We start from the raw sequence: 19,060 nt of genomic DNA, 5'->3' as shown, positions 1-19,060 counted from the left end.
GCCCACAGGCGGGAACTGAGGGGAATCAGTACCCACAGTACTATTTATACCCCCATGGCCAGGAGTGGTACTGCGTATCACTACGCCCAACAAGTAGTGCAGTCCTGTCCATAGGTTCAAAGTAGCACACATATTACATACACAACATTCCTCCCTTCCTAGCTTTACAGTCATCTCCCCATTTAACATAACGTAATAACATATATACATATATAACTTCAGGTTTACATAACAGAATAACATAGATAACTTCATGTCAAAAACAGATCACAGATTCAGTCTCTGCGGAAAACAGTTCACAGATTCAATCTCTGTGGTGTAGTCGGTTCACGTTGCTAGAGTGACTCATTCAATAGTCCTTCCATGGATTTAACAGTTTGAACTTCCGAACTGAATTGGCTCCGTTCGGAGGGACCACGTGTGTGATCTGGTAGAGGTGATAATGGTTCAGATGGGTCATCTTCTGTTTTTACTTTTCCTTTTCTGCTTCTTGGAGACTCTCTGGGCTCCATTGTCAGCTGCCACAGCTGCCAGCTGCATGCGCAGTTCCTCCTTCTCTTCCTCCTGTTTCCGTCGTAGAGCCAGCTTCTCCCGATGTTCCGTAGACTTTTGGTGCTCCTCCATGATTTCTGCACTTTGGGAGTCGAAGTTACAAGCTGGGCAGGACAGGACATCGTAATATTCGGTGTCGTCCTGAGCTAGACCAGTGAGAGGGTCGTCTATTTCCTCCATACCTAGCTGGACGTTAGCCAGCTCTTGTTCCAAATCCAGACATCTTTCCTGAAGAGACTTCTTCATGTGTACCTCTGCATCCAGCTTTTTCTGGGCTTTCAGCAAGTCGTTTACTAGTGACCTCATTTGTGATTTTAATACTTCAACTTCCTTTGGAGATTGATTGATCGGACTATGCAATCCCTCTACCGGAGCAGCTGTTTCAGCGGTCTGTTGTTCTACGTTGACGTGAGTCAGCGTACTTTTGGCATCCAAGGGCTGCTCTGTTGCAGTCATCTCAGTCTGTGTTGCCACCTCAGCTCTTCCAATAACCTTTGAGAGCTCCGAACCCCTTTCGTTTGAATATTGAAGTTCATGTTCAAGTTTTTCCCATTTCAGAGTCCTGTCCTTCAGCATATGCAGGAGTTGGCTGACCGTTAACTCCTCTGACATCAGACGTTTTGTGTGCTCCTGCTCCATTTTCTCCATCAGCTGCTTCTGTTGTCTTTCCAGATTCTCCAACTCTATATCAAAGAACTCTTTCGTTGCATTCAACTCTTGCTCAAAACGGCGAAGCATTTGTTCTAATTGCTGTTGTAGTTTGAAATGGAGTTGAGTTCGAGCCCGGTGTCCCTCAGAAATGGGCACATCAGTAGACTTGCCAGACTCAGAATCCACAGTTAAACTATGTTGTTGTTGCTCAGTGGAATTCTGTGCTGAAACTTTGTCTTTTGCACCTGAGTTGGGCTTACCATCATCCGTTCCAGAGTCTGGGCCGACTATCTTCACCGAGTTCTCACTCGTTATTGTTTGTAGGAAATGCCAGTCCATATTCATTTTCCTAATCCACTCCCGTCCTAGTAGTGGAGGACCTCCTTCAGATATCACATATAAGTCCATTATTTGACTGTCTTCGCCCTTGTGGGCCACTGCAACCTCTATTTTCCCGATGGGGTACACTCTTTGCCCCGTGTATGTTTTCAATATAATCCCCGTATCCTGTAGGGGAATATGTTGGAATAACTTTCCGTAATCTTTCTTATTTATGACCGTCAATGCCGATCCAGTGTCCAATTCCAGTTTTACTTGGACTCCTTCTATCTGAAGAGTGACCCAAATTGTCTGGAGGTCTGCACCCTTACCAGCGTTGAGTACTCTTAAGCTAGCCAGTTCATTACAGCTTAAGCTAGCCAGTTCATTACTGCTAGCGTCTGAATCGGACTCCTGTTCGGTCACCTTGTGTACCTTTGCGTATTTTCCTTGCGGTGACTTCTTGTTGCTGGTCTTCTTCCCTGACCTGCATACTCTAGCTATATGTCCAAGCCTACCACAAGTTCTACATTCTTGGTTTTTAAACCAACACTGGTTCTGATCATGCGTTGTCTTTCCACAACGATAACATTTGCCAGAACTCACACCCAATTTGTGTGCACTGAGCTCCGGTGACCGTAGCTGCATTACTGCCGTGCCTCTCGCTGCGGCTTCGTGTGCTGCTGCCATAGTGACCGCCTTCTCAAGCGTCAGCTCATTCTCCTCGAGCAGTCGCTTTTGTGTATCCTGTTTAAATAAACCACACACAAATTTGTCTCGTAGTGCATTTGTCAATCCCGTTCCAAACTGGCAATATTTCGCTAATTTACGCAATTCCAGCAAATATTCAGCATTGCTTTCATGCTGTAGCTGCCTTCTGTCGTAAAATTTAAATCGTTCCGCTAGCATCAGCGGCGTGGGGTTTAGATGATCTTTCAGGACAGTAACAATCTCATCGAACGTCTTATCCGCCGGTTCATCTGGTGATAACAGGTGTTTCAATTGCCCGTACGTCTTCGCACCCATTAAATTTAATAATGTTAGAGCTTTATCTTGGTCACGAATTTTATTGGCCTTACAATAATTTTTTACTCTTTCAACATATATGGCCCAATCTTCGAGGTCACTATCAAAGGTGCTAATATTCCCGTGTTTAGGCATTGTAGATTTGCAATTTCTCAGATTTTATTTTCTTTACTTGTTATCAAAGATGGCGGCTTCCCGCTCTTGCCGTCGTCCTCCGCCCACAAAATGGCGGTTTTCCCGCGCTTGGCGGTCTTCACCCGTCCCCCGACGCCGTCTCCCTTCAGCCCCCGAGTGCGGCCCTTATCTTCGCCGCGATCGATAGCCCGCGCTGTGCACCGCGACTCTCGCACCTTGAGCTTCTGCAGCCGCCGCGCCTTTCAGTCCGAGTGCGGCTCTTATCTTTGGTCCCGATCGCTGGCCCGGCTGCACCCCTCACTTCAAAGCGGCCCGGCCCTTATCTGCCGATCGCTATCGCCCTACCTCTCTCTCTTCCCCAGTCCTGTCTTTACTCCGGTTCACAAGCTGATGGAGGCTTCAGGGTCCTAATGCCTGGAATTTCCAGTCGCTGGAAGCTGTCAGGATTTCTGCTGCCCTTCAGTTTTGAGTGGGGTGTTGAGGATTGAAACCTCTCTTCAACGTCCTGTCTTTGGACGAAGCCGCCTGGAATAACTGCCGCAGGGTAAGAGCCTGACTCGTCGCCAGTGTTAAGTATGTGTATTGTATTGAACAATTAACACAAAGACTTAAACGTATAACTCAAACAGGCCTTTACTGGTTGGAGGTAGGGACTGCACATAGGTCTTTACTTCATGCCCACAGGCGGGAACTGAGGGGAATCAGTACCCACAGTACTATTTATACCCCCATGGCCAGGAGTGGTACTGCGTATCACTACGCCCAACAAGTAGTGCAGTCCTGTCCATAGGTTCAAAGTAGCACACATATTACATACACAACAGTGGGGGGGGGGTGGTAATGGGTAGTGGGTTACAGCGGTCCCCGAGGGTGTCGTGGGGGGGGGTGGTAATGGGTAGTGGGTTACAGCGGTCCCCGAGGGTGCGAGGTCTCGTATGGAGACTGTGTCCTCCCGCCCGTCCGGGTACGCAATGTAAGCGTACTGGGGGTTGGCGTGGAGGAGGTCGACCCTCTCGACCAGGGGGTCCATTTTATTGGTCCTCACGTGTCTTCTCAGTAGTACCGGTCCTGGGGACGTCAGCCATGGCGGTAATGCTGTCCCCGATGTAGACTTCCTTGGGAAGACAAACATTTTCTCGTGAGGGGTGGCATTGGTGGCAGTGCAGAGCAGTGACCGAATCGAGTGGCGCGCATCGGGGAGCACCTCCTGCCAGCGGGAGGTCGGAAGGCCCCTAGACTTTAAGGCTAGTAGGGCGGCCTTCCAAACTGTTGCATTCTCTCTTTCCACCTGTCCGTTCCCCCGGGGGTTGTAACTGGTGGTCCTGCTTGTGGCTATACCCCTAGCGAGCAGGTACTGGTGGAGTTCGTCGCTCATAAACGATGAGCCCCGGTCGCTATGGATATAGCTGGGGAAACCGAACAGGGTGAAGAGGCTGTTCAGACATTTAATGACCGTGGCACTGGTCATGTCCGGGCAGGGGATAGCGAACGGGAAACGGGAGTACTCGTCAATGATGTTGAGGAAGTACACATTGCGGTCGGAGGAGGGGAGAGGCCCTTTAAAATCGACGCTCAGGCGTTCGAAAGGGCGAGTGGCTTTTATCAGGTGGGCTCTGTCTGGTCTATAAAAGTGCGGTTTGCACTCAGCGCAGACTTGGCAGTTCTTGGTCATGGTCCTGACCTCCTCAATGGAGTAAGGCAGGTTGCGGGCCTTAATGAAGTGGAAGAACCTGGTGACCCCCGGGTGGCAGAGGTCATTGTGGAGGGCCCTCAGCCTATCGATCTGCGCGCTGGCACAGGTGCCATGCGATAGGGCATCTGGGGGTTCATTGAGCTTCCCAGGCCGGTACAAGATCTCGTAATTGTAGGTGGAAAGTTCGATTCTCCACCTCAAGATCTTGTCATTTTTGATTTTGCCCCTCTGCTTGTTGTTGAACATAAAAGCAACTGAACGCTGGTCAGTGAGCAGGGTAAATCATTTTCTGGCCAGGTAGTGCCTCCAATGACGCACAGCCTCCACAATGGCATGGGCCTCCTTCTCGACCGCAGAGTGTCTGGTCTCCGGGCCCTGGAGGGTTCGTGAGAAGAAGGCCACGGGTCTCCCCGCCTAATTAGGGGTGGCGGCCAGAGCAAAGTCGGAACGCATCGCTTTCCACCTGGAAGGGGATGGATTCGTCCACTGCGTGCATGGTGGCTTTGGCAATGTCCTCCTTGATACGGTGGAAGGCCGAGCGGGCCTCTGCCATCAGGGGAAAAGAGGTGGATTTGATCAGTGGACGGGCTTTGTCTGCATAGTAGGGGACCCACTGGGCGTAGTAGGAAAAAAACCCTAGGCACCTCTTCAGAGCTTTTAGGCAGTGGGGCAGTGGGAGTTCCATAAGGGGACGCATCCGGTCCGGGTCGGGACCGATGACCCCGTGTTCCACAACACAGCCAAGGATGGCGAGGCGGTCTGTGCGGAATATGCACTTCTCCTTGTTATATGTCAGGTTCAGGAGTTGGGCGGTGCGGAGGAATTTCTCGAGGTTTGCGTCATGGTCCTGCAAGTCATGGCCGCAGATGGTCACATTGTCTAGGTAAGGGAAAGTGGCCTGCAGCGCGTTTTGATCAACCATCCGGTCCATCTCCCTTTGGAAGACGGAGACCCCGTTGGTAACGCCAAAGGGAACCCTAAGGAAGTGATAGAGGCAGCCGTTTGCCTCAAAAGCAGTATACTGGCGGTCTTCGGGGCAGATGGGGAGCTGGTGGTATGCTGATTTCAGGTCAATGGTCGAAAAGACGTGGTGCTGCGCGATCTGGTTGACCATGTCAGCTATGCGGGGGAGTGGGTAGGCGTCCAGCAGGGTGTAGCGGTTTATTGTTTGGCTGTAGTCGATGACCAGGCGTTGTTTCTCGCCGGTCTTAACGACCACAACCTGGGCTCACCAGGGGCTGGAGCTGCCCTCAATAATCCCCTCCTTCAGGAGCCGCTCCACTTCGGTTTTGATGAAAACCCTGTCCCCGGCATTGTATCGCCTTCTCTTTGTGGCGATGGGCTTACAGTCGGGGGTGAGGTTAGCAAACAGTGGGGGGGGCGGGACTCTGAGTGTGGAGAGGTTGCATCTGGTGCGCGGCTGGCAATTTGGAGGCTGCTGGCTGCGGACTGTGAGTGGGGGGAGGGGGCCACCGTACGCCATCGTAACGCTTTTGAGGTGGCACTGGAAATCCAACCCCAGTAGAACGGCAGCGCAAAGTTGGGGCAAGACCAGGAGTTTAAAATTATTGAACACAGTCCCGTCTACTACTAGTGTCACCACGCAGTAGCCGCCAATGTCCGCTGACTGGGACTCGGCGGCCATAGAAATCCGCTGGTGCGCAGGCAGGACTGGGAGAGAGCAACGCCGCACCGTGTCGGGGTGGATGAAGCTCTCTGTGCTCCCGGAGTCAAAAAGGCAGTTTATTGCATGGCCGTTTACCTTAACGTCCATTTTGGACCGAGCTAGTTGGTGCGGTCTCGTTTGGTCCAGCGTAACAGAGGCCAGCGTAGGGGTCGGTGTGTCGCTGCGGGTATCAGATGGTGGGGGGGGGGGTTGGTGGCCTGCTGCGTCCCGGCTGGTGTCCAAGATGGCGGCGTCCATGATTCCCATGTGGCTGGAGTCGTCCAAGATGGCTGCTGCTGCGGTGGTTCGCACATGGCTGGGGAGGCCCAAGATGGCGGCCCGCACGGCCCACACGCGGCGCTGTTGGGGGCCCAAGATGGCGGCTCGCACGGCCCACACGCGGTGCTGCTGGCGTTCGGGGTGGCTTCGGCCTTGCAGACGCTAGCGTAGTGTCCCTTTTTCCCGCAGCCCGAGCAGGTCGCATTCTTCGCCGGGCAGCGCACTCTGGGGTGTTTGGTCTGGCCACAGAAGTAGCATTTCTGGCCTTGGGATACTGCTGTCTGGCTTTGGGACACTGCTGCGGTGGTTGGGCCGTTGTTGGGCTGTGGCTGGGGTGGCACGGTGCTATGGGGCTGTCCTACCGTGTCCCAGGTTGTCGTTCCCCGCGGCGTCCACGGTGCAGAGGAGTAGGCATCCATGCCCCGGTAGGCAGCGTCCAGCGTTAGTGCGATTTCGGAGGCTTTGTCGAGGGTGAGGTCACTCTGCTCCAGCAGTCGCTGTCGGGTGTAGTTGGACCTGTGGCCCGCTACGAAGGCATCCCGGATCAGTTCCTCCGTGTACTTAGTGGACGTTACCGCCTTACACCCACAGGCCCGGCCAAGCACGGACAGTGCTTGGAGGTATTCCTCAGTCGATTCCCCAGGTTGTTGCTTGCGACTCCCCAGGAGGTGCCTGGCGTAAACTTCGTTCACAGGGCGCGTGTACTGGGTCTTGAGGAGCTGGAGGGCGGCTGTATACGAGGTCGCGTCCCGGATGACTGAGTACACTCGGTGGTTCACCTTGGAGATCAGGACAGACAGTTTGTTCGCATCCGTTACGACCGCAGTGGAGGCAGTCAGGAATGTCTCGAAGCACATGAGCCAGTGAGCAAACTTGGTGGAAGCGTCCGCTTCCCGACTGTCCAGGTCCAGGCATGCTGGTGTGAGGATCTTCTCCATTATAAAAATTTAGTTAATAAAATTGATGCGCCATCAATTACTCAAAAGACTGAGGTTGAGCGAGTAACAACCAGGCTTTTATTAACTAAAGAATGAAGGTCTAGTCTCGAGTGGTCGACCCGTCCAGAATACTAAGGGACTGGGAGGTAGTCACTTATATACCTGGATTAGTGGGAGGAGTCAACCGAGGCATGTCCAGACCTGTACCTAGTGGAATACACATACAGACAGGTATAACAGTGGTTTACCACAGAGCTGTTTTGCAGGAAGTTGTATATATATATATATATGTTATTATGTTATGTTAAATGGGGATATAACTGTTAAGCTAAAAAGGGAGGATTGTGGTGTATGTAACCTGTTCCACCTTAAGAGAACTACCTTAAGAGATGTACTACTTTCTCTTGACTGCTGTATACTGTAATACCGGTGGTGACCACACCGGTATATAAGTGCTGTGTAGGGATTTGCTGGGCAGTTCAGCCCTGACCTCCAAATAGTAAAGACCTGTTAAAGTTATTCTTGTGGTCTGTGTCCAGTGATTTATAATAAGCATAACTGGGACACACAGACTTAACAGGTAATAATTTTCCAAAACTCCCTGGACTCGGCAAAGGTCCCGGCAGACTGGAAAACTGCTAATGTAACACCCTTATTTAAAAAGTAAGAAATCACACAACACCAGGTTACAGTCCAACAGCTTTATTTGAAATCACAAGCTTTCGGAGCGCTGCTCCTTCTTCAGGTGAAGTGGAGAAATGCATAAAGACACAGCTTATATAGTCAGAGAATCATGTCAGATGTTTACAGGTAACCTTTCCAACTGCCATTTATCGCACCTCGGCAGAGAGATAATCACAGCAGTCAAAGGTGTGAATGGTGTCCAAACAGGTCAGTCAGGGAAACATTACATCAAAGAACAATGAGGTGGGGTCACAAGGGGTCAAATATTGCAGATGCTGGGGTCTGTATGAAAAACAAAAAAGGACAAAAAACATTTTTTTTGGCTGGAAATCACAGCAGGTCCGGCCGCATCTGTGTAGAGAGAACAAGCCAATGTCGACTCGAGTCTGGATGACCCTGCATCAGGTGGGGTTACATGTAGCGTGACATGAACCCAAGATCTCGGTTAAGGCCGTCCTCATGGGTGCGGATCTTGGCTATCAGTTTCTGCTCGACGATTTTGCGTTGTCGTGTGTCTCGAAGGCCACCTTGGAGAATGCTTACCCGAAGATTGGAGGCTGAATGTCCTTGACTGCTGAAGTGTTCCCCGACTGGGAGGGAACACTCCTGCCTGGTGATTGTTGCGCGGTGTCCGTTCATCCGTTGTCGCAGTGTCTGCATGGTCATGCCGATATACCATGCTCCGGGGCATCCTTTCCTGCAACGTATGAGGTAGACAACGTTGGCCGAGTCACATGAGTATGTACCATGTACCTGGTGGGTGGTGTCCTCACGTGTGATGATGGTATCTGTGTTGATGATCTGGCATGTCTTGCAGAGGTTGCTGTGGCAGGGTTGTGTGGTGTCGTGGTCGCTGTTCTCCTGGAAGCTGGGTAATTTGCTGCGAACGATGGTCTGTTTGAGGTTAGGCGGCTGTTTGAAAGCGAGTAGTGGAGGCGTGGGGATGGCCTTAGCGAGGTGTTCATCGTCATCGATGACATGTTGAAGGCTGCGAAGAACATGGCGTAGTTTCTCCGCTCCGGGGAAGTACTGGACGACGAAGGGTACTCTGTTGGTTGTGTCCCGTGTTTGTCTTCTGAGGAGGTCTATGCGATTTTTCGCTGTGGCCCGTCGGAACTGTCGATCGACGAGTCGAGCGTCATATCCCGTTCTTACAAGGGCGTCTTTCAGTGTCTGTAGGTGTCCATCGCGTTCCTCCTCGTCTGAGCAGATCCTGTGTATTCGCAGGGCTTGTCCATAGGGGATGGCTTCTTTAACGTGGTTAGGGTGGAAGCTGGAGAAGTGAAGCATCGTGAGGTTGTCCGTGGGCTTGCGGTAGAGTGAAGTGCTGAGGTGTCCGTCTTTGATGGAGATTCGTGTGTCCAGGAATGAGACTGATTCTGAGGAGTAGTCCATGGTGAGTTTGATGGTGGGATGGAACTTGTTGATGTTATCGTGTAGTCTTTTCAGTGATTCTTCGCCGTGGGTCCATAGGAAGAAAATGTCGTCGATGTATCTGGTGTATAGCGTTGGTTGGAGATCCTGTGCAGTGAAGAAGTCTTGCTCGAACTTGTGCATGAAGATGTTTGCGTATTGGGGTGCGAATTTGGTCCCCATGGCTGTTCCGTGTGTTTGGGTAAAGAACTGGTTGTCGAAGGTGAAGACATTGTGGTCAAGGATGAAGCGGATGAGTTGTAGGATGGCATCTGGAGATAGGCTGTTGTTGGTGTTGAGTACTGAGGCTGTCGCAGCGATGCCGTCATCGTGGGGGATACTGGTGTAGAGTGCCGAGACGTCCATCGTGGCGAGGAGTGTTCCTGGTTCAACTGGTCCGTGGGTGCTGAGCTTCTGTAAGAAGTCTGTAGTGTCGCGACAGAAGCTGGGGGTTCCCTGTACGATGGGTTTCAGGATGCCCTCGACATATCCAGAGAGGTTCTCACACAGGGTTCCGTTGCCTGATGCGATAGGACGTCCAGGTGTGTTGGCTTTGTGTATCTTTGGGAGGCAGTAGAAGTCACCCACGCGGGGAGTACGTGGGATGAGAGCATGTAGGATGCTTTGAAGGTCTGGATCGAAGGTTTTGATCAGTCTGTTGAGTTGGCGGATCAAAACCTTCGATCCAGACCTTCAAAGCATCCTACATGCTCTCATCCCACGCACTCCCCGCGTGGGTGACTTCTACTGCCTCCCAAAGATACACAAAGCCAACACACCTGGACGTCCTATCGCATCAGGCAACGGAACCCTGTGTGAGAACCTCTCTGGATATGTCGAGGGCATCCTGAAACCCATCGTACAGGGAACCCCCAGCTTCTGTCGTGACACTACAGACTTCTTACAGAAGCTCAGCACCCACGGACCAGTTGAACCAGGAACACTCCTCGCCACGATGGACGTCTCGGCACTCTACACCAGTATCCCCCACGATGACGGCATCGCTGCGACAGCCTCAGTACTCAACACCAACAACAGCCAATCTCCAGATGCCATCCTACAACTCATCCGCTTCATCCTTGACCACAATGTCTTCACCTTCGACAACCAGTTCTTTACCCAAACACACGGAACAGCCATGGGGACCAAATTCGCACCCCAATACGCAAACATCTTCATGCACAAGTTCGAGCAAGACTTCTTCACTGCACAGGATCTCCAACCAACGCTATACACCAGATACATCGACGACATTTTCTTCCTATGGACCCACGGCGAAGAATCACTGAAAAGACTACACGATAACATCAACAAGTTCCATCCCACCATCAAACTCACCATGGACTACTCCTCAGAATCAGTCTCATTCCTGGACACACGAATCTCCATCAAAGACGGACACCTCAGCACTTCACTCTACCGCAAGCCCACGGACAACCTCACGATGCTTCACTTCTCCAGCTTCCACCCTAACCACGTTAAAGAAGCCATCCCCTATGGACAAGCCCTGCGAATACACAGGATCTGCTCAGACGAGGAGGAACGCGATGGACACCTACAGACACTGAAAGACGCCCTTGTAAGAACGGGATATGACGCTCGACTCGTCGATCGACAGTTCCGACGGGCCACAGCGAAAAATCGCATAGACCTCCTCAGAAGACAAACACGGGACACAACCAACAGAGTACCCTTCGTCGTCCAGTACTTCCCCGGAGCGGAGAAACTACGCCATGTTCTTCGCAGCCTTCAACATGTCATCGATGACGACGAACACCTCGCTAAGGCCATCCCCACGCCTCCACTACTCGCTTTCAAACAGCCGCCTAACCTCAAACAGACCATCGTTCGCAGCAAATTACCCAGCTTCCAGGAGAACAGCGACCATGACACCACACAACCCTGCCACAGCAACCTCTGCAAGACATGCCAGATCATCAACACAGATACCATCATCACACGTGAGGACACCACCCACCAGGTACATGGTATATACTCATGTGACTCGGCCAACGTTGTCTACCTCATACGTTGCAGGAAAGGATGCCCCGGAGCATGGTATATCGGCGAGACCATGCAGACACTGCGACAACGGATGAACGGACACCGCGCAACAATCACCAGGCAGGAGTGTTCCCTCCCAGTCGGGGAACACTTCAGCAGTCAAGGACATTCAGCCTCCGATCTTCGGGTAAGCATTCTCCAAGGTGGCCTTCGAGACACACGACAACGCAAAATCGTCGAGCAGAAACTGATAGCCAAGTTCCGCACCCATGAGGACGGCCTTAACCGAGATCTTGGGTTCATGTCACGCTACATGTAACCCCACCTGATGCAGGGTCATCCAGACTCGAGTCGACATTGGCTTGTTCTCTCTACACAGATGCGGCCGGACCTGCTGTGATTTCCAGCCAAAAAAAATGTTTTTTGTCCTTTTTTGTTTTTCATACAGACCCCAGCATCTGCAATATTTGACCCCTTGTGACCCCACCTCATTGTTCTTTGATGTAATGTTTCCCTGACTGACCTGTTTGGACACCATTCACACCTTTGACTGCTGTAATTATCTCTATGCCGAGGTGCGATAAATGGCAGTTGGAAAGGTTACCTGTAAACATCTGACATGATTCTCTGACTATATAAGCTGTGTCTTTATGCATTTCTCCACTTCACCTGAAGAAGGAGCAGCGCTCCGAAAGCTTGTGATTTCAAATAAAGCTGTTGGACTATAACCTGGTGTTGTGTGATTTCTTACATTTGTCCACCCGAGTCCAACTCCGGCATCTCCACACCATTATTTAAAAAGGGCAGTAGACAGAAGGCTGGAAACTATAGACCGGTTAGCCTAACATCTGTGGTAGGTAAAATTTTGGAGTCCATTATTAAGGAGACAGTAACAGGACATTTGGATAATCATAATTTAATAGGACAAAGTCAGCATGGTTTTATGAAGGGGAAGTCATGTTTGACAAATTTGCTGGAGTTCTTTGAGGAAGTAACGTATAGGGTGGATAAAGGGGAACCAGTGGATGTAGTGTATTTAGACTTCCAAAAGGCATTTGACAAGGTGCCACACAAAAGATTATTGCTCAAGATAAAAAATCACGGGATTGGGGGTAATATTCTGGCATGGATAGAGGATTGGCTATCTAACAGAAGGCAGAGAGTTGGGGTAAATGGTTCATTCTCAGACTGGCAATCAGTAACTAGTGGTGTTCCGCAGGGGTCAGTGCTGGGTCCCCAACTCTTTACAATCTATATTAACGATTTGGAGGAGGGGACCGAGTGTAACATATCAAAGTTTGCAGATGATACTAAGATGGGAGGGAAAGTAGTGAGTGAGGAGGACATAAAAAACCTGCAAGGGGACATCGACAGGCTAAGTAAGTGGGCAGAGATTTGGCAGATGGAATACAATACTGGAAAGTGTGAGGTTATGCACTTTGGCAGGAAAAATCGTAGAGCAAGTTATTATCTTAATGGCAAGAAACTGGAAAGTACTGAAGTACAAAGGGATCTGGGGGTCCTGGTGCATGAAACTCAGAAGGTTAGTATGCAGGTGCAGCAAGTGGTTAAGAAGGCCAATGGAATGTTGGCTTTCATTGCTAGGGGGATAGAATATAAAAATAGGGAGGTATTGCTTCAGTTGTACAAGGTATTGGTGAGACCGCACCTGGAATACTGCATACAGTTTTGGTGTCCATACTTAAGAAAGGACATACTTGCTCTCGAGTCAGTACAAAGAAGGTTCACTCGGTTAATCCCAGGGATGAGGGGATGGACATATGAGGAGAGGTTGAGTAGATTGGGACTCTACTCATTGGAGTTCAGAAGAATGAGAGGCGATCTTATTGAAACATGTAAGATTGTGAAGGGGTTGGATCGGGTGGACGCGGGGAAGATGATCCTGATGATGGGTGAAACTAGAACTAGGGGGCATAGTCTTAGAATAAGGGGCTGCTCTTTCAAAACTGAGATGAGGAGGAACTACTTCACTCAGAGGGTGGTAGGTCCATGGAATATGCTGCCCCAAAAAGCTGTAGAAGCTACATCATTACATAAATTTAAAACAGAAATAGACAGTTTCCTAGAAGTAAAGGGAATTAAGGGTTACGGGGAGCGGGCAGGAATTTGGACATGAGTCTAGGTTCGGATCGGTCATGGCCCTGTGGGTAGCGGAGCGGGCCCAGGGGCCGTGTAGCCTGATCCTGCTCCTATTTCGTGTGTCTAATTCTGTTAGATTCAGGAGATGGTTCTGTGATAGTGGATTGGCGGTTAGGATCAGATCAGCCATGATCTGATTGAATGGCGGAGCAGGCTCGAGGGGCCGATTGGCCTACTCCTGCTCCTATTTCTTATGTTCTTATGTTCTAATTTGGTTAGCCCAATCTATATGTAGATTAAAGTCACCCATAATGACTGCTGTGCCCTTATTGCACGCATCTCTAATTTCCCATTTAATGCCATCCCCAACCTCAGCATTACTGTTTGGGGGTCTGTATACAACTCCCACTAATGTTTTCTGCCCTTGGTATTTCTCATTATCTCGGCCCATACAGATTCCACATCATCAGAGCTAATATCCTTCCTTACTTTTGTGTTAATCTCCCCTTTAACCAGCAATGCTACCCCACCTCCTTTTCCTTTTTTCCTGTCCTTCCTGAATATTGAATACCCCTGGATGTTGAATTCCCAGTCTTGGTCACCCTGGAGCCATGTCTCCGTAATCCCAATTATATCATAGCCGTTTACATTTATTTGCGCACCAATTCATCCACCTTATTACGAATGCTCCTCGCATTACGACACAAAGTCTGACGCTCCCTGACCAGTCACCATTTCTCCTCCATTTGCAGATGCTCCCTGACTAGTCATCATTTCTCCTTCATTTACAGATGCTCCCTGACCAGTCAGCATTCCTCCTCCATTTACAGACACTCCCTGACCAGTCACCATTTCTCATCCATTTACAGACGCTCCCTGACTAGCTGGGGATTTCCCAGCACTTCCTGGTTGTCCCGGAGTTTGTGTCTTAAACTGGCGGGTAATTGTGGGGAGGCGGATAATGTTGAGTATTTTAATAATGGGGCCTGGGGCCGCACTCGGGGTGTGAGCAGCCCGCGTCCCCCCGGGGTTCATGAACCCGCTCCCTGAGCTCTCTCTCAGTGGATAAATGCGAGGTTATCCATTTTGGTGTCAAAAACAGAAAGGCAGACTATTATCTGAATGGCAATAGATTGGGAGAAGGGGAAGTGCAACGAGACCTGGGTGTCCTTGTGCACCAGTCGCTGAAGGTAAGCATGCAGGTGCAGCAGGCGGTGAAGAAGGCAAATGGTATGTTGGCCTTCATAGCGAAAGGGTTTGAGTACAGGAGCAAGGATGTCCTGCTGCAGTTGTACAGGGCCTTGGTGAGACCACACCTTGAGTACTGTGTGCAGTTTTGGTCGCCTTATCTGAGGAAGGATGTTCTTGCCATGGAAGGAGTTCAGCGAAGATTCACAATGCTGATCCCTGGGATGGCAGGAATGACGTATGGGGAGAGATTGGGTCGGTTGGGCTTATACTCGCTGGAGTTTAGAAGAATGAGAGGGGATCTCATCGAAACTTATAAAATTCTGACAGGTCTGGACAAACTAGATGCAGGTAGAATGTTCCCGATGGTCGGAGAGTCGAGAACCAGGGGTCATAGTCTAAGGATAAGGGGTAAGCCATTTAGGACAGAGATGAGGAAGAATTTCTTCACCCAGAGAGTGGTGAACCTGTGGAATTCTCTACCACAGAAGGCGGTTGAGGTCAAGTCTTTAAATATATTCAAGAAGGAGTTAAATATATTTCTTAGAGCTAAAGGGATCAAGGGATATGGGGAGAAGGCAGGTACGGGGTACTGAGTTTGGATGATCAGCCATGATCTCATCGAATGGCGGAGCAGGCTTGAGGGGCCGAATGGCCTACTCCTGCTCCTATCTTCTATGTTTCTATTTCTTATGTTCTTATGAACCAGTGAATGTAGACCTGAATGCAGCCAGAGTCAGCACCTTCAGGGGAGGAGAGGGAGGGGAACCAGTGAGTGTAGAACTGAACCCAGCCAGAGTCAGCACCTTCAGGGGAGGAGAGGGAGGGGAACCAGTGAGTGTAGAACTGAACCCAGCCAGAGTCAGCACCTTCAGGGGAGGAGAGGGAGGGGAACCAGTGAGTGTAGAACTGAACCCAGCCAGAGTCAGCACCTTCAGGGGAGGAGAGGGAGGGGAACCAGTGAGTGTAGAACTGAACCCAGCCAGAGTCAGCACCTTCAGGGGAGGAGAGGGAGGGGAACCAGTGAGTGTAGAACTGAACCCAGCCAGAGTCAGCACCTTCAGGGGAGGAGAGGGAGGGGAACCAGTGAGTGTAGAACTGAACCCAGCCAGAGTCAGCACCTTCAGGGGAGGAGGGAGAGGGGAACCAGTGAGTGTAGAACTGAACCCAGCCAGAGTCAGCACCTTCAGGGGAGGAGAGGGAGGGGAACCAGTGAGAGGAGAACTGAACCCAGCCAGAGTCAGCACCTTCAGGGGAGGAGAGGGAGGGGAACCAGTGAGTGTAGAACTGAACCCAGCCAGAGTCAGCACCTTCAGGGGAGGAGAGGGAGGGGAACCAGTGAATGTAGAACTGAACCCAGCCAGAGTCAACACCTTCAGCGGAGGAGAGGGAGGGGAACCAGTGAATGTAGAACTAAGCCCAGCCAGAGTCAACACCTTCAGCGGAGGAAAGAGAGGGGAACCAGTGAGTTTAGAACTGAACCCAGCGAGAGTCAGCACCTTCAGGGTAGGAGAGGGTGGGGAATCAGTGGGTGTCGAACTGAACCCAGCCAGAGTCAGCACCTTCAGGGGAGGAGAGGGAGGGGAACCAGTGAGTGTAGAACTGAACCTAGCCAGAGTCAGCACCTTCAGGGGAGGAGAGGGAGGGGAACCAGTGAGTGTAGAACTGAACCTAGCCCGAGTCAGCACCTTCAGGGGAGGAGAGGGAGGGGAACCAGTGAGTGTAGAACTGAACCTAGCCCGAGTCAGCACCTTCCGGGGAGGAGAACCAGTTAGTGTAAAACTGAACCCAGCCAGAGTCAGCACCTTCAGGGGAGGAGAGGGAGGGGAGCCAGTGAGTGCAGAACTGAACCCAACCAGAGTCAGCACCTAGAATTGTCTGTTCTGATTTCCTATCCTCGCTTTGCAGTGATGACTTTTGTAAACTATTTTTACAGGCTGTGAGACCGCAAACTCAAACCAAACATCAGGTCAAGATCTGACAGTCACTTAATTCATCAGGACCCGAATATCATCTGCCTCTGAATGTGGAATGAGAAATATTTGTCTGTTCTCTCTGTGGGAAAAGATTTCAAACATCAGTGTGACTGGAAAAGCACCGAGACACACACACCCGAGTGAGAGTGTTCCAGTGCACTGACTGTGGAAAGAGCTTTAACCAGTTACACAGCCTGAAAAAACATCACACTGTTCACAGCGGAGAGAAACCGTACACGTGTTCTATGTGTGGATGAGGCTTCAACTGATTGTCCAACCTGGAGAGACACAAGGACACCCGCACCACGGAGAAACCGTGGAAATGTGAGGACTGTGGGAAGGGATTCAATTACCCATCCCAACTGGAAACTCATCGACGCAGTCACACTGGGCAGAGACCGTTCAGTCGCTCTCACTGTCTGAAGACTTTCAAAGAATCATCAAACTTATTGAAACACCAGCGAGTTCACACTGGGGAGAGGCCGTTCACCTGCTCTGTGTGTGGGAAGGGATTTTCTCAATCCAACCACCTGCTCAAACATCAGCGAGTTCACACTGGGGAGTGGTCGTTCACTTGCTTCCAATGTGGGAAGGGGTTCGCTCGTTCTTCCAACCTGCTGAAACACCAGCGAGTTCACACTGGGGAGAGGTTGTTCACTTGCTCCGTATGTGGTAGGGGTTCACTCGTTCATCCAACCTGCTGACACACAAGCGAGCTCACACCAGGGAAAGGTTATTCTCGTGCTCCGTGTGTGCGAAAGAATTCACTCTTTCATCCAACCTGCTGACACACAAGCGAGTTCACACTGGGGAGAGGCCGTTCACCTGCTGTGTGTGTGGGATGAGGTTCACTCAGTCATCCAACTTCCGGACACACCAACTTGTTCACACTAATAAAAGACCTTTTAAATGTTGTGAGTGTGAGAAGAGCTTGAAAAGCACAAAGGATCTGCTGACACCCAGCGAGTTCACACTGGGGAGTGGCCATTCACCTGCCCCGAGTGTGCAAAGGGATTCACTCATTTATCCTACCTGCGGACACACCAGCAAATTCACACAGGGGAGAGGCCGTTCACCTGCCCCGAGTGTGCAAAGGGATTCACTAATTTATCCTACCTGCGGACACACCAGCGAGTTCACACTGGGGCGAGGCCGTTCACCTGCTCTGAGTCTGGGATGAGATTCACTCAGTCATCCAACTTCCGGAAACACCAACTTGTTCACACTAATAAGAGAGCTTTTAAAAGTTCTGAGTGTGAGAAGAGCTTTAAAAGCACAAAGGATCTGCTGACACGCCAGCGAATTCACACTGGGGAGAGGCCGTTCACCTGCTCCGTGTGTGGGAAGGGATTCACTCAGTCATCCACCCTGCTGAAACACCAGCGAGTTCACAAGTGACTGTGGGGGTTGGATTCTGCTGTTATTGCTGCTGTTAATCACATCCAGGACTGAACCATGTTCATTCTGACAGTTGGGGTTTGTTTCAGCTGATGTTAGTAACCCCTATAACTGGGTTGGAGTTTAATCTGTATCAATGTCAAATAAATGAGCTTTGTTTCCCACACGCAGCTAGTCGAGTCCTTGATATCTCGACAATAAGACGAGCTGATTGAGGACTTGTTACAAACTGAGTGGAATCCATCTGAGAACTGAGTTCCCACAACTTGTTAAAAGATGGATCTACAAGATGTCCAAGTCTGACAGGACAGAAAATTCTATTATATCACAGGGTCCACTTCAACCATCCAGGGCAGTGAGTCCCTGTAATATTGGATTTTAACCTATGGGAAATATTCTGATAATCTGTTATTGTCATGGGGCAAAGCAGCCTTGTCACTTTAACATCAGTTTAATCAAACTCAATGGACAATCCGATCTCCAAAGGGAAACATCTCCTTAAAGCTGACGGTGTCGGCAGTTCTACAGCTCATTTCTCAGTGTGAGCATGTCAGAATGAAAAGCTTTAACAACAGCCAATGTTTCACAAAGGGAGACCTCACCAGACCAAAGGCCATTGGTGGAGTTTAATGGGCTGTTTGTGTCACTGGGCTACAGGAGGTCATTTTTAACCGAAGGAAAACTGGTCACAGCAAACAGAGAGTTTAACAGACTGTCCCTGGTCCACTCGAACCCCCACCTTCTCTCTCTCTCACTATTTATGGGCACTGCTGCAGTAATTGCTCCTCTGACCTTTCCTCTCTTGTCCCTCCTACACCCCTAATACACGGCCCGACACAATCTCCCTCCTCCTACATCCTCACTGTGCTGGAATCCACACCAGTCTCCCCATCTGCTCCTTGTTCTCTCCCTGGATCCTAAAACGACTGAACTCACTCTTCCCCTTCTGAAGTCTACAGGCTCTAAAACTGAAGCTTGGTGTCCCTCAGTCCCGACTCCTTGATTTACCTCCCCTTCTCTCCTCCTCTTTCCCCCTTGG

The 19,060-nt window shown here is 50.5% G+C and overlaps 1 pseudogene across 1 annotated transcript in view; it reads left to right on the top strand.

The window, feature by feature from the left end:
* The window catches only part of LOC147119179 (uncharacterized), a 50,842-nt pseudogene extending 33,050 nt beyond the window's left edge, over nucleotides 1–17,792 (top strand). Inside the window, exon 3 of the transcript XR_015078000.1 lies at nucleotides 16,743–17,792. The product of XR_015078000.1 is annotated as an uncharacterized LOC147119179 (transcript). The remainder of the gene's footprint in view (nucleotides 1–16,742) is intronic.
* Nucleotides 17,793–19,060: the final 1,268 nt, after the last annotated feature.

The sequence above is a fragment of the Somniosus microcephalus genome, chromosome 4 (genome assembly GCF_052327205.1).
Source record: "Somniosus microcephalus isolate GS21.2 chromosome 4, FLI_Smic_1.0, whole genome shotgun sequence".
NCBI lineage: Eukaryota > Metazoa > Chordata > Chondrichthyes > Squaliformes > Somniosidae > Somniosus > Somniosus microcephalus.
The sequence above is the reverse complement of the archived record's forward strand: the minus strand, read 5'-3'. Positions and strand labels throughout refer to the sequence as shown.